General features: G+C 27.4%; 1 non-coding gene across 1 annotated transcript; it reads left to right on the top strand.

The window, feature by feature from the left end:
• Positions 1 to 6,259: 6,259 nt before the first annotated feature.
• Positions 6,260 to 6,366, top strand: LOC149512226 (small nucleolar RNA R71). Its single transcript, XR_016332885.1, has one exon. It is a non-coding gene; the product is annotated as a small nucleolar RNA R71 (small nucleolar RNA).
• The last annotated feature ends 8,511 nt before the right edge of the window (positions 6,367 to 14,877 follow it).

Raw genomic sequence — 14,877 nt, 5'->3', positions numbered from 1 at the left:
GCCGAAAATAGTCCAAACAAAATTAGATGTCTACAAGGACAATTGAGGTAGTGAGGCTAAATTGAAAAGTTTCATAAATTACTTCCATAGCTCTTTTTCTCGATAAAAAAAGTTATGTTTAAAGGGAATATGCCAATGCCAATTTGATACGACCCAACCCCCATAGTCTTTGATCATGCTATCATTGTTTACCGCTAATATGTAAATTCTAGCAAAAGCATTCTTAAAGAAAATATGCTAAGCTATTTATCACTTCAAAAATAAATTCTAGCTCTATCACCTGCACAAAGAACAAAACTAGATTTTATAAGGTTAGAATTAATAGGAGTGTTCCAATTGTTTTGAATGTTATACTACACTCTTGAAAGGGAATGATAATGACAGGGAATAGGCTAGATATCTGTTTAGGATAGATTATATTTATCACATACTTCATTCCTCTAAAGAGCATGATCTTCTCTACTATATCTCTAAGGACATTTCAATGGTAGCGTTTTGTTACAAGATTTAATGCCAACAATACCCAGTCCATCATATTGCTTACTTTGACAGATTGTGTTCTAATCTTCTAGTCTCAATTTTCTTCTATCCTTAATGTCTCCCCCTAAAAATTGTCTCAATATTTTTTCAAGTTCATTTATCACCCCAGTTGATATTTTCAACAGGGACATCTAGTAAGTCAACATATTAGCTAGGATTGCCTTTAGTAAAGCCACTTTATCACCACTGATAAAGAGAAGTTTACTTTTTTACACATTAACTCTACTTTTAAAGGTGTCAATTATTGGTTGTCAAGTTCAAAGAAGCCTTAGATTAACTCTTAATGGAATTTTAAGGTATTAAAAGAAAGTGAATTTGTTTTACAATGGATGTAAGCAACCCATTTTACAACATATTGACTCTCTACCTTGATACAAAACAAGCCACTCTTAGCAAAAGTAACTTTCAATCCAGAGCATAACTGAAAACATAGTAGTATCCGTCTAATTTGTCTTAATTGCTTAGGTTAAGACTCATAGAAAATGACAATATTATCAGCAAATTAAAGATAAGAGATTTATAGGTTTATTAATCCAATTTTGGTGTCGCTAAAAATGCCCAATGAAATTGCCTTATGCAATAATAGACTTAAACCTTCTATAACAATTAGAAAGAGAAATGGAGAGAAAGGGTTGAGAATCTATAAGTGCACATAATCGAGACAAGTAATATAGAGTAAGTAAAGTATTGTTCCCATGAGGATTGTAAATAGAGTGAATCAAGTATTGAAATTTTCTCACATTTATTTATATTTGGAGAAATAAGAATAAGAATGCAATTACTAAGTAAACTAATCAAAATAAAACTTACAATTAAATTTAAAAATGTGCTATAACAATAAATTAAGATGAAATTAAACCTAAACTAATGCAAAAGGCAAGTAACTAAGTGAATTAAGATTTCACCAACTTAAATTAATCCAACTTAGATTATGTAAGAACATAAAATTAAACCCAAAGTATGCAAGATTACTTAAATTAAATGCAAACAACAATGTAAATAAAAATTTAATCATGCAAAAATAAACTAAACATATAGTCATGCAAAAATACTTTAACAACAACCTAAAGATAAAGTCTTTGTGCTTTGAATTGAATTAAAATCGAAACTAATCTAAACAACCTAAAAAGCATGCAAATTAAACAAATTAACTTAATTAAAACTTAACTAAATTTAATTATACCTAAGAACATGTAGTCTAACCAAATTAATCTTAACTAACTTAGACAATAGCAAATTAAATCAATATTAACATGAAAATTAAACTAAAATTGATTAATTAAAACATGCAAATATCAAAGTAAAGAGAAACAACAGTAACTGCATAAACATAAGTTGATTTGAATTAAAAAGCCAGAAACTTGAACTTGAAAACTAAAACTTGATTTACTTTAAAAATAAAAAAATTAAACAATCTTAAATTGCAATAAAGAAAAGCTTAAAAATAATAAAAACTTAAAAAAAAAAAAGAAAGCTATTAAACTAAAGATTGGTTTGTCACCCAAATTATGATTTTTCCTAATGTTAAAGTTAGCTATTTATACAACAAGAATACAAACAATCCTAAAGTTACAAGGACAAATAGGTGGCAGCTAGGATTTTCTTTAAAAGAAAGATTGCTTTGTAATTACTTTTAAATTTTGGTAGCCTTTTTGAATAAGAACTCCAACTTGGACTAGGTTTTAGTACTTCTTAGATCTTTCTTGAATTGGGTTAAGTCTTTTTAAATAATAGAATGGACAATTGACCTTTTCTTTTAGCGACCAAGAATCTTAAAATGTTTGGACTTTTATTGAAAAACTTTTCCCATTACACTTGAATCTTGAAATCAATTTATCTTAGATTAAATTCTTAGATCTTGGACTTATGCTTCTAGTTAAAGAGTTCTTAAAGAATAAAGAAGTAAAATTTTGAATTATGCTCTCTTAATATGTTTCACCTTTTTATAGTTCTATTTTATCTTCATGCAAATCCTATCCATGGTAGGAATACCCATTCAAACTAGAATTTCCTCATCAACTTAGGAAAAACAACTTCAAGTAGGATAACCGAATGCTCTTCCTAATCAAGATAAGAATTTCAAGTCAAAGTAGGAAAACTTTTATGAAATTGAAATAGGAAAATGAAGAAATATTTGCACATTTTCAAATATGAATAGAATTTCCAAGTCAACATGCCATATAAGCCTCTAAATCATCTCCTTTAGCCAATGATAAAAGACTTGCTGCCATTGCATCTATTAGTAATCCCATGCATACAGGCCAACATAAACACTATGGACTTACATTTAACTTGAAAATACATATCTATCCCTAGTTATAGCCAAACATCCCTTACAGAATTCTTTCATGAATTTTTTATATTCTCAACAAGATTCATCAATTTTAACTCCAATAGGTTCGACAAAGTAAATCTTGTAAAAATTCATTAATCTAACTTTAAGATTTTAAAAAATCAATAAGAATACATCACGAGTAGTCCAAAATTACTCCAAAAGTACTAAAAATCATCCAAAATTTATCAAGAAACTTCAAGATTCTTCAAGATTTACCAAGATTCAATTTTTTCTTTAGAATTTTCTACAAAACAGTAAATTAAGCACATTGGGGAGTAAAAAAAAGTTTATTTTACCAAAGCAAAAGTAACTCATTTAAGCTTTGTAAATAACTCTATTTCATAGAGTTATAAAACCTTTGAACTTGGACTTTTGCTTGTCCTTAAGTAAAATAAAACTATGCTATATCAAAATAAATATGCTTGAAATCATAAAAACTTTCAATGTTCAGATTTTCATAAGTTCCTAAAAAATTGCATGATGAATATAACTTAAAGAAAATAATAGACAACACCATGACTTATTCAAGAGTTAACTCCCTTTAAATTGTAATTTTTATGTGTGTTTGTGTGAATAGTCGTATCAAAGCAAGTCATTCAATTAAAGTTATACAAATATTAAATTTGACAAATCACCTTAAAGCAAGCACAATTTTCATAAGTTTGCTTTTCACGTATCCTTCCCACTAATGTAGCCACACTTAATCAAGGATTATAAGTCTTTATTAAGCTTGTAATTTTAGGTTAGGGTTAAGGTAGGATAAAGAAAAATTTAGGTTGATAGCTCCTACACATGCATCATTTAAAATCTATTTATTTGATGAAAGAGCTTTCAAGAGAATTGTATACCCCTAAACTTAGATTTTTTTTTTTATTTTCTCCAAACAGCATGCATTATCACTTAAATATTTTTTATTTGAAACTATTTTTCAACCTTTTCAATTGCTCAAACATACTTTGCACATTCTTTTTGTTTCTCATTTTTTACTCCACCTTCCCAATGTAACTAGCTTTTATATTTTGATTGATTGATCCATATGCACATAAGACAAGGTAGAAAGATAAAAATAATAAATCAAAAGGTGGTAATTTCATATAGGTTAAAAACAAAGAAATGGTATATATATTAGGCTCAAAAGGGGTGACTAAGGATAAACATATAAAAGTTAGCATTAAAAGCTCAAATGATCTAAAGATGGTATAAATCATCCCCTCAATTAAATACTGTCTATGATTTCACCTCAAAAAATGCTCAAACAAATTCTAAAATAAGCACATAACTTTAAAGATCAATGTAACTTCACATTTATATAAAATTTGACCAAACATGCATGCATCTCAATGATCAAGATTAATTGCTCAATAATGTGAAAATATTACAATTAAAAAGAAAATAATTCAATAATTTATCTTATGCTTTGACTTTATTCATTTTTTTCTAAAAGCTATAATCAGAGTCAATCAGGGTTACTATCATTGGATTATGGGAAAAAAAAAAAAATGAATCATATATAATGATTCAAAGCATGACAATTTTAGCTCAAAATAAAAAAATTTGAAAGACTTTCAAAAAATTTTTCATAAAATTTTCTTTCCTTTAAACAAGAGTGACACATTATCCTCAATGTGTAAAACTAGAATAATAAAGTACAAAAAGAAATAGAGATACTCCCCTAAATTTTCAAGTCTGATTTTACCTATGTTATATACTCCTTATTATACTACATATTTGTAAGGCTTCTTAATCCTTGTACCTATAAAATAAAAAACAAACAAACCAAAAGCATTACCTATGTCTAATAAAAACAAAATATAAAACTAGTCATAAGTACGTAAAACTAAAATTTAAAACTTGAGTTGTCTCCTAAGAAACACTAGTTGTAGTCAAGCTTGACTAACTATAAAAAATCTTCATCTTTGTAAATTTACCACACCCTTCTTTGTATGAGCATCTATCCATTTAGTTATTTTTTTTATGACATTCTTCTTAGGATGTTATAAAGCATTGAGAGTGTACAATTCCATCAACATGACTTCCTATTTTCTCCTTTTCAATTCAAGTGGCTTTGATTCACCTCCTTTTTTATTGACTTTTCATACTTCTTAACATCCATCATCTTATTTTTCTTTTTAGCTAAACTTAAATAAATCAACTCTTTCTTTATGTTCCTTTTATTCTCATCTTTTTTCATAACATCCATAAAAAACCTATCATCCTTAAAGGTACTAAGGGCTCTTAACTTAAATACAACCTCTTTATCTTAAAACCTCATAATAAGCTCTCTTTTATGAACATTAATTATAGACCTAGATGTAGCTAAAAAATAACCTTTTTAAAATAATAGGATCTCCTTATCATTAACTATGTCTTTTTTTAACTAATTTCTCTACCATAGCTTGATGAATTATTCCATCAATAGCAATGCCTTCTACATCAAGCTTATATTCACTTAGATCTTTTTCAATTTCATATTCATATGGATCATCTTCAATTTATTCCATTTTTTCTTTCATAAGCTTGATAAAACTAGGCATACTTAGCAAAACAGGTTCTTTCATCTCAAACTCATAATCAAAATCAACTTCTCCCACACCTCTACTCAACACCTCACCTTTTTGGGTGATGATGGAATTACATTACTCCTTACCTTACCATACCTTACCTTACCTTTTTAGGTTTTGCTCGATGGTGCTAGGCAAGGTTTCTTAGGGTTGATTTGTGAGGGCATTTGCAAGTTGACCCATTTGCACTTCCAGGTTTGTAATGGAGGCTACTTGGTTTGTAGGATTTGAGTAAACATCTCTTTCATGGAAAGTTCTTTTTTTTTTTTTTTGTGTAAGGAAGGTGAATGATATTGGGGTTTTTTAGGTTAAAAGAAACTAGGTGGGTGTATCAACCTAGAATGGTAAGTGGATGTTTGCCCCTAGTTATTTCCCCAAAAAATTTGGATGATATTTCCAACCTTGGGTATAGGTGTTGGAGTATGGACTAAATTGTTGCTTAGGTTGAACAACTAATGGGACATCTATCTAGAGTATGGTTCACCCTCATAATTTTCACATAAGGCAATTTTCACATAAGGCAAGGGGACTTTGGATGGTTTAGTCATGGCTAAATGGGTTCCTAAAGAATCAAATTGTTTAGCTAAGGTAGCAACTTGAGAGATAAAGGTAGTTAAGGCATCAAATTCATATACCCAACTGATTTCTTAGGCACCAACCTCTTATTAGACCCTTCATAATTATTCATGGCCACATCCTCTATAAATTCATAAGCCTCATCAATTGCTTGCTTATCAAAGCTTTATCAACAGTAGTATCTATGGTGGTTCTAGCTTGCGCCACTAGCCTATTGTAAAATATTTAGACTTGCAACCACTTGGAGAGACTATGATATGGGCATCTTCTTAATAGCTCCTTATATCTCTTTCGTGCATCAAACAAGGATTCAACCTTAAATTGTTGGAATATAGTGATTTCATTCTTCATCTTAACGATTTTGGTCGATGGAAATAATCTTGTTAGAAACTTTTGAACAAGGTCATCTCATGTAGTGATAAAGGCTTATGGAAGAGAAGTCAGCTAACTTTTTGCCTTGTCCCTAAAAGAAAAAGAAAATAATTGTATTCTAATGGCATCATTAATAACACTATTATGCTTAAAAGTATAACAAATTGCTAAAAAATTAGACAAATGTAAATTGAGGTCATCATTGGGTAACCCACTAAATTAGACTAAGTTTTGAATAATATTTATAATAGATGGCTTCAACTCAAAATTATTGGCCTGAATGGTTGGCCTCCTAATGCTAGGTTGGAAGCCATCTAATTATGGGACAATGTAGTCCCTTAGTGTTATTTAATTCTCTTGTTCAGCCATTAGTTACTAAAAAATTGCTTGCTTTATACCTTTCTTTATCTTTTTAAGAGTTTTTTCAATTTCTCTAAAGGCAATAAACTAGAACTCTCAACTTTATGCATATAACACAAGAATAACATAATAAATCAGAAAAGAAAAATAAACTCCCAAACTACAAGAAGGATTTTTAATATCAATATTGAATCAACTACTCCAATCTTTACTAACGGCACAAAAAACTTGATTGAGAATCTGTAAGTGTACAGAATCAGAACAAGTAATATAAAGTAAGTAAAGTATAATTCCTATAAGGATTGTAAATAAATTGAAACAAGTATTGAAATTGTTTCACATTTACTTATATTTGGACAAGTCAGAAGAAAAGTGCAATTACTAAGTAAACTAATTAAAATAGAACTTAAATAATGCAATTAAACTTACAAACGTGCTATAACAATAAATTAAGATGAAATTGAACCTAAACTAATGTAAACAACAAGTAACTAAGTGAATTAAGATTTCACTGACTTAAATGGATCTAACCAAAACTTAAATTATGCAAGAACCTAAAATTAAACACAACGTATGCAAGATTACTTAAATTAAATGCAAACAACAATGTCTAATAAAAACCTAATCATGCAAAAGTAAATTAAACATATAATTATACAAAAACACTCTAATAGCAACCTAATGATATATTCTATATGCTTTGAATTGAATTAAAATTGAAACTAATCCAAACAACTTAAGCAACATGTAAATTGAACAAATTAACTTAATTAAGCCTTAACAACATTTAGTTAAACCTAAGAACATGCAATTTAACTAAATTAATCTTAACTAACTTAGATAATAGCAAATTAAATCAATACCAAAGCATGAAGATGTAAACCAAACTAATATTGATTAATTAAAACATGCAAATATAAAATTAAAGAGACACAACAGTAAATTGCATAAACTTAAGTTTATTTGAATTAAAAGAACAAGAATAGAAACTGAAACTTGATTTGCCATAAAAACTAAAAAGAAACTTAAACAATTTAAACTGCAATAAAGAAAAGCTTAAAAACAATAAAAACTTCAAAAAAAATGTTATTAAATTAAAGATTCGTCTGTCAACCCACTCATAACTTTTCCTAATGCCTAAGCTAGCTATTTATAGGACAAGAATACAAAAAATCTTAAAGTTAGAAAGGTCAGTAAGTGGTAGCTAAGATTTTCTTCAAAAAAAAATTGCTTTGTAATTGCTTTTAAACCTTTGGTAGTTTTTTTGAATAAAAGCTCCAACTTGGACTAAGCTTTAATACTTTCTTGGACCTTCTTGAATTGAGCTAAGTCTTATTGAATAATAAATAGACAATTGACTTTTCATCTTGGCAATCTAGAATCTTAAAGAGTTTTGGGTTCTTGCTAGACAACTTCTTCCATTGGGCTTGAACCCAAAAATTAATTGGTCTTAGATCAGATTCTTAGATCTTAGACTTATACTTCTAATTAAAGAGTTATTGGAAAACATAGAAGTAAAATTCTAAGTTATGTTCTCCTTATATGATGTCTTTTTTTTTTAGTGTTTTTTCATTTTTATGCAAATCCTATCCTTGGTAAGAATACCCATTCAAACTAGGATTTCCTAGACAATTTAAGAAAAACAACTCTTAGTAGGATAACCAAGTGCTATTCCTAATCAAGGTAGAAATTCTAAGTCAAAGTAGGAAAACCTTCTTGAAATAATAAAATTAAGGGTTATTTGGACTTTTTCAAGTGTGGATAGAATTTTCAAGTCAACAAGCTAGATAAGTCTCCAAATCATCTTTCTTAGCCAATGAGAAAAGACTTACTGCCATGTCATCCATTAGTAATCCCATACATACATGCTTATATAAAACATTATAGACTTGCATTTAACTTAAAATTAAACATCTATCCCTAGTCATAGCAAAACATCATTTACACAATTCTTGCATGAATTTTTTATTTTCTTAACAAGATTCATCAATTCTAACTCCAATATGTTTAGCAAAGTAAATCTTATAAAAATTCATCAATCTAATTTCAAGATTTTCAAGAATTAATAAAAACAGTCCAAGATTACTTTAAATGTACCAAGAATCATCTAAGATAGATTAAAAAACTTCAAGATTCTTCAAGATTCATCAAGATTCAATATTTTCTTCAAGATTTCTTACAAAACAACAAATTAAGCATATTATGAGAAAAAAAAAAAGCTTATTTTGCTAAAAGCAAAGCAAAAATAACTTATTTAAGCACTAAAAATAACTTAATTTTATAGAGTTATGAATAGAACTAGATGGGTAACCATTAATAAGGATCAAAATAGAAGTTATGAAGATACATTCCTAAATCATGATGTTAGAAGTTATGATCTATTAAAACCCATAAGATTCAACATGGATGGTAGGAAGTCCTAATCCACACTGTCGAAAGCCTCTTTAAAATCTAATTTGAGAATAAGACCACTATTTACTTTTTTCATGCTATCAATGACCTTTGTTATGAGGATACTATCCATTATTTGTTATTTTTTCACATATGCGCACTACGAACTATGAATTAAGAACCTTATAACTTACTTCATTATATTAGCAAGAATCTTAGCTAATATCTTGTATGCATAACCAATCATAGAGATAGGTCAAAAATCATTAAGAGATTCGTCAAAAATCATTAAGAGATTCAGTGCAGTTCTTGGCCACAAGTGCTATAAAAGAGCAATTTAACCCCTTTGGTAACTTATTAGAAGTATAAAAGTCATGTAGGAATTCCCTAATATCAAATTTCATTAAATTCCACTTTTAATAAAGTTAAAATTGAATCTATCAGGGCCTAGAGCCTTGTCTCTATCGTAGTCACCAATAACTGCCCATATTTTTTCCTCTATAAATAGTTGTTCAAGTTGCTGAACCTCTATGGTTGACAACTTATTAGGTTCCAAATTTGTGAAAATGAGCATCAGGTCACTGGACTTCCTAAATTATTCCTGAAAATAGCATTCCATAACTTGCCTTATTTGTTTAAAAGTATTAAAAAGTTTTCCTAAAAAAGAAATATAACTCAAAAAGTAATTTCTCTATTGGCTGTTTGCAATATAATGAAAATATTTTGTATTTTTGTCTTATTTTTAATCTACTTCAATCTTGATTTTTGCTTTCATGTTTTTTCCTGGATGCTTTGGATATGTTAAAGCTCTTTCTTTTTAAAAATGATAATGGGGTTGATGTTATCATTAGAAGGCTATTTTTTATGTTTTTTCTCTAATGCAAAGATCTCATTTTTTAAAGAATGAATGGAAACTGTTATACCTTCATTCACATAGTTGTTCCACTTCTTGATATCTTTTTTTTTAGTATTTTCATTTTTTAAAGAAGCCTCAATCCCACAAAGCCATATACTTTGTAAAATTTCCATATATCCTCAGCAAAATGATGGAATTTATTGGTAATGAGTCGATGATTGAAAACCTTAAAAAGTTTTAAGCCCTAGTCCATAACATTAATACCTAAGATAATAGCAATATGATCTGAAATAGAGCCATCCAAAAACCATTACTTGATGGTGGAAAAAATGGATAAACAATTTAGCGAAATGAAAAATCTATCTAGTCTGTTCATTGTAATAGAACTGCCTTTCCAATACCAGGTGAATTTCTTACCAGTTAATGGCAAATTGACCAATTCTACAACTTGAATAAAGTTCACAAAATCATTTGTGGATCTGGTTATATTAGAAACACTAACCCATTTTTTTTCATTCAAGTAGCATTACAAATGGGGATAGGTGTAACATGAGGACTTCCTATGAGGTCACCCAACCTAATACTACTTTTGCTTAAGCATGCTTCATTATGGAGTTTTAATTGAATTTGGTGCATTAATGCTGGTATAATCGTATCTTTAAAAAATTAAGTTACTTTCGCTTATCAATATATCTATCCAAATAGGTATACAATTGAGTAAATTTGGTATTTTAATATTCACATATAATTTTTTAGATTTAAATTTATGGTTACTTATGGTATCAGAGCCTAATTATGTGATATTAAGATTCAAAATATTGTTTTCAAATTTATTTTAAATTAGAAACATTGTTTTTGAGCAAAGTTTTATGGTTGACAGAATTTTATGTTCCAATCATTGTTTCTAAAAATTATATTAATCCCTTTGTTCCTCATTAAGTAAGGATTAAAATCATACCAACGATTTCTGATAATTTGTTTTGTAAAGTAAGAAATCAAGTTTTAAAGATTTGAGTTCAAGATTTGAACTAAATTCAAGATTTCTTTAAAACAATAATATTTTATGTGTTTTAAACCAAATTGGCACTTGGATAATGTTATCCATGTGTCTTAAGATTGAAACATATGTTTTAATTGCATGAAATTTGAGTTTCAATTGATCAATTAGAAAAAAACTGTAAATAGGTTATGCAATTGTATCCAAAAATTTTGGCTTAAATTGATGTTGATTTATGTTTTTTGATGCAATTTGAAGCATGGGTTTTGTAAATATATGTATTAATTAAAGTTTGGAGCATTTAATTATGCTAAAACTCAAGGAAAACATAAAAAATTGAAGACAGAAGATCAAGTAACAAAAACAAGTCAAGAGTGGGTATGAATATAAAATTTTGTTCTTAAATTCATGGTGATTTATGTGTTTTTTTATGCATATTGTGGCATGGGTTTTGTAAAATGTGTTAATTGCATGTTTAAAGGTTTAATTACAAAAGAAATCATCAAAATTGACTTTAAAATTGAAACAAACCTAAACCCGATCAAATTTGACCAAGTCAAGTCATGTTAACCTTGCTAAAGCTAGGACATGAACATCGCTAAGTCATGATAGAGTTAACTCTGTGAACAGAATTGAGTCAACGTAGTATTGAGTCAATGAATAGTGCAAGAATCAAGAAATTGACTCATTTTGACTTATTTCACATCCATTTTTTATATTGTTTGTTTTGTTTGTTCTAAAATTTATGTCGTATTTTTTTTGGAATTTTTAAATGGTATAAAGTATTTATTACATAATATTTATGCATGATTATAAAATTATTATATATTATACACATGAATTTTGTTATTTTAATTCACAATAAAATATTTTTGCATGCTGAAAGTCTATTGGAGGTGTGTAATCTTCCTATATGATATTTAAGATTGATATACCCTTGCCTTAAATTTTTGTGCATAATTGAATAAATTTACTAAAGTTTGTTTTTACTAAGTTTTGGCTATCTATTTAAAATGTAACATGTATTATTTCGAAAGGCAAATTAGATTTGAACTTCATGAGGTTTTGGTATAGCTAGTATCAGTTTGGTAATTTATTTTATATTTCATTTGATTATTTGATAATATTGAATTATTATTTATATGAAATAATTTGAGTTTAAAATTGTTGCTTTAATTTTTTTTCCATGACAATGTTGACATTTGTATCACTATTGATTTGTGAAGTTTTTATTTTTGATACATAATACATAAGAATAAAGTATGGAATGGAAATACTAAATTATTCATAAAATTCAAGACACTTAGTTTGAATGTAATAAATTACTTATTGATATATTGAGAATCATTTGGTTTAAGAATCTCACAAGAAAAGATCATACCTAAAATGATCCATCAAGATATACATTAATTATTAGTGTCTCACACAAGAACGATCAATTTTTTATAACCTAAAGAGATATATCGTTGTCAAGTATCTATCAATGAGTGGCCAAAATGCATACACTTAATTAAGTATGCAAATTAAAATTATAGGTAGTTTAAATTTTTTGATATGAGCAATATAAATGGTTATTGTGGGTGTTTTAGCTACCAAAATGGTTTACTCATTGAAACTTGTAAGATTTTCTCGTACGTAGGAATGAGAGTATTTTCAAATTACCTTATACAATCACCTACCCAAAAAGGTTATTATATTTGGTAATTTGGAATTGATATGAAGCATCATGTTTAATGGTATACTGGTCTAGAAGGTATGTCTTCCCAAAGAGGATTGGCTCTTCAAAAATTAGGATATTTTCATATTGGCTTCATATGAAAAATACCTAATAGCATGTCACATTCTTTGCTTAAAAGGGATTTTGTGATAATGCACTTAGACTTTTCAGTTTAATTACAAATAACACATCATGGATTTGTGCTATTTGTATGGATTATATCTTATATGTGAAAAGTTGCATTCTTTCGTCATGAATATTATTGTTAATTTTTTGTAATAAAAATTAAGTAGCTCTAATTAAAAGGATAAAAATTATTCAGAGTTTAATTAAGTCATAGGCATTTTCTTGGATATAATCATTAAGTTAAGAGCATTTTTATTGATTATTGTCTACTTTTAAAATGTTGCATTTTGTAATGATAAAGTTTTTTACTTGAGAAATTTTTTGTTATCTTTTAAATATTGTTTAGTAATATGAATCCATGAAAATAGTTGTCATATGCATGATTAGTAAGTGTGTTATATTGCTTTGTCCTAATATATCATTGTTCGATAAAACTGACTTTATTTGTGATCATGCTTATATTAAATGTGACATGTGGACTTAATTTTGGTTATTTTGAGAACTTGTGTTATGTGTGATAAATATGTTTAGCATGCTAACAATGTTTTAGTCTTGTATATCATATAATTATGATTTTGAAATTTTAGTTATTAAGTTTAAAGTTTAATCAAATGTATAATATGGTATATATTTTAAAAACTCATATATTCCATGGACATGTAAAACAATATTGTTACCTATAATGATTTATGAAAGGCATCTAGATATTATGCTAGTTTATTGAAACAATGGGAAAGTTTTATTGTTAAAGTTTGCAATTATGTTATGGGCAATAACTTGTGTTAAATAGTTGCATAGTGAATTTGCTTCGCATAAACTGCTAGACTAGATTTTAAAATCTATTTTTACAAATACTTACTAAATCAAGTGCATTGTCATAAGATATTTATTGTTTATAATTATGATAATATAATATTTTGAGAGAGTAATAAGAAAAACCTTATTACTTAGTAAGTATTTAGAGTATTATTTTGGTATCATGAAACTTAGTAGATATTACCATAAAAATCTCGAGTAATAAAAAACTAAGTTGTGATAGTAAAATGGATAAGAGTAAAAGTTTCAGTTTGTAATAGTAAGCAAAAATTATTTTTGTAAATTTTAAGATTTTGATTGAAATGTATTGTTTTTAAGGCTTTTTAGATCAATTTGTCTTAATGTTTATATCACAACTCATACTTGGTGATATTAAAAATATTATATTCCTCACATGAACATTATCATATACATGAGATTGTTTTATACCATAATCGTTGTGTGTATATGATTGTCTAAAAAAATTATGTGTTATTATCTTTCATCATATATTATTATGTTGAGATTTATGGTATGAAAATTATGAAATTTGATGAATCGCATGTAAGTGTAAAGTATCTAGATTTGTAGATGTTCTTTGTGAATAGCGGTTTTTAATTTTGAAATTTCTTATAGTCATGCTTGAAAGGTTAATGTGCTATAACAGAAATATTATTAATTGTTAAGAAAATTTACTTGATAATATGGCATGCTAAGTGTTTATATTAATTGATAGTATAATTATGGAACATGACTTGAAAATTTTTAAAGTGCATGAATGATAATGGGCATTCTAAGTTTTAACTTTAGTGATCTATAGAGATACATTTAGATTAGAATCTCACTTAGAGTGATCACATGTATGAATAAACATAAGAAATTTAATAGAATCATAATAATTATGAAATTTCTTATACTGTTATAAAAATATCTCTAAATTACTACATGTGAGTACCTATCCAAAAGGGGGTGATTATATGTTTTTAATTTAGAGATAATTGTGAAACATTTTTATTAAGTGAAAATATATATAAACCTAGGGAATTTATTTGCCCAAAAGATTTTTATATGTTTTTAATTTAGAGATAATTGTGAAACATTTTTATTAAGTGAAAATATATATAAACCTAGTGAATTTATTTGCCCAAAAGAGATATATTTTTGAAAATCTTTTTAAGTTTCATTGTTTTAAGGTGTGATTACACATATGGATAATGTTTTCTTGAAAAAAATGTCCAAGATTAAATTATG

Source organism: Durio zibethinus, chromosome 23, assembly GCF_047325235.1.
Source record: "Durio zibethinus cultivar Kanyao isolate XHJ-2024 chromosome 23, ASM4732523v1, whole genome shotgun sequence".
Taxonomy (NCBI): domain Eukaryota; kingdom Viridiplantae; phylum Streptophyta; class Magnoliopsida; order Malvales; family Malvaceae; genus Durio; species Durio zibethinus.
Note: the sequence above shows the minus strand (reverse complement) of the source record. Positions and strands in the feature narration are given on the sequence as shown.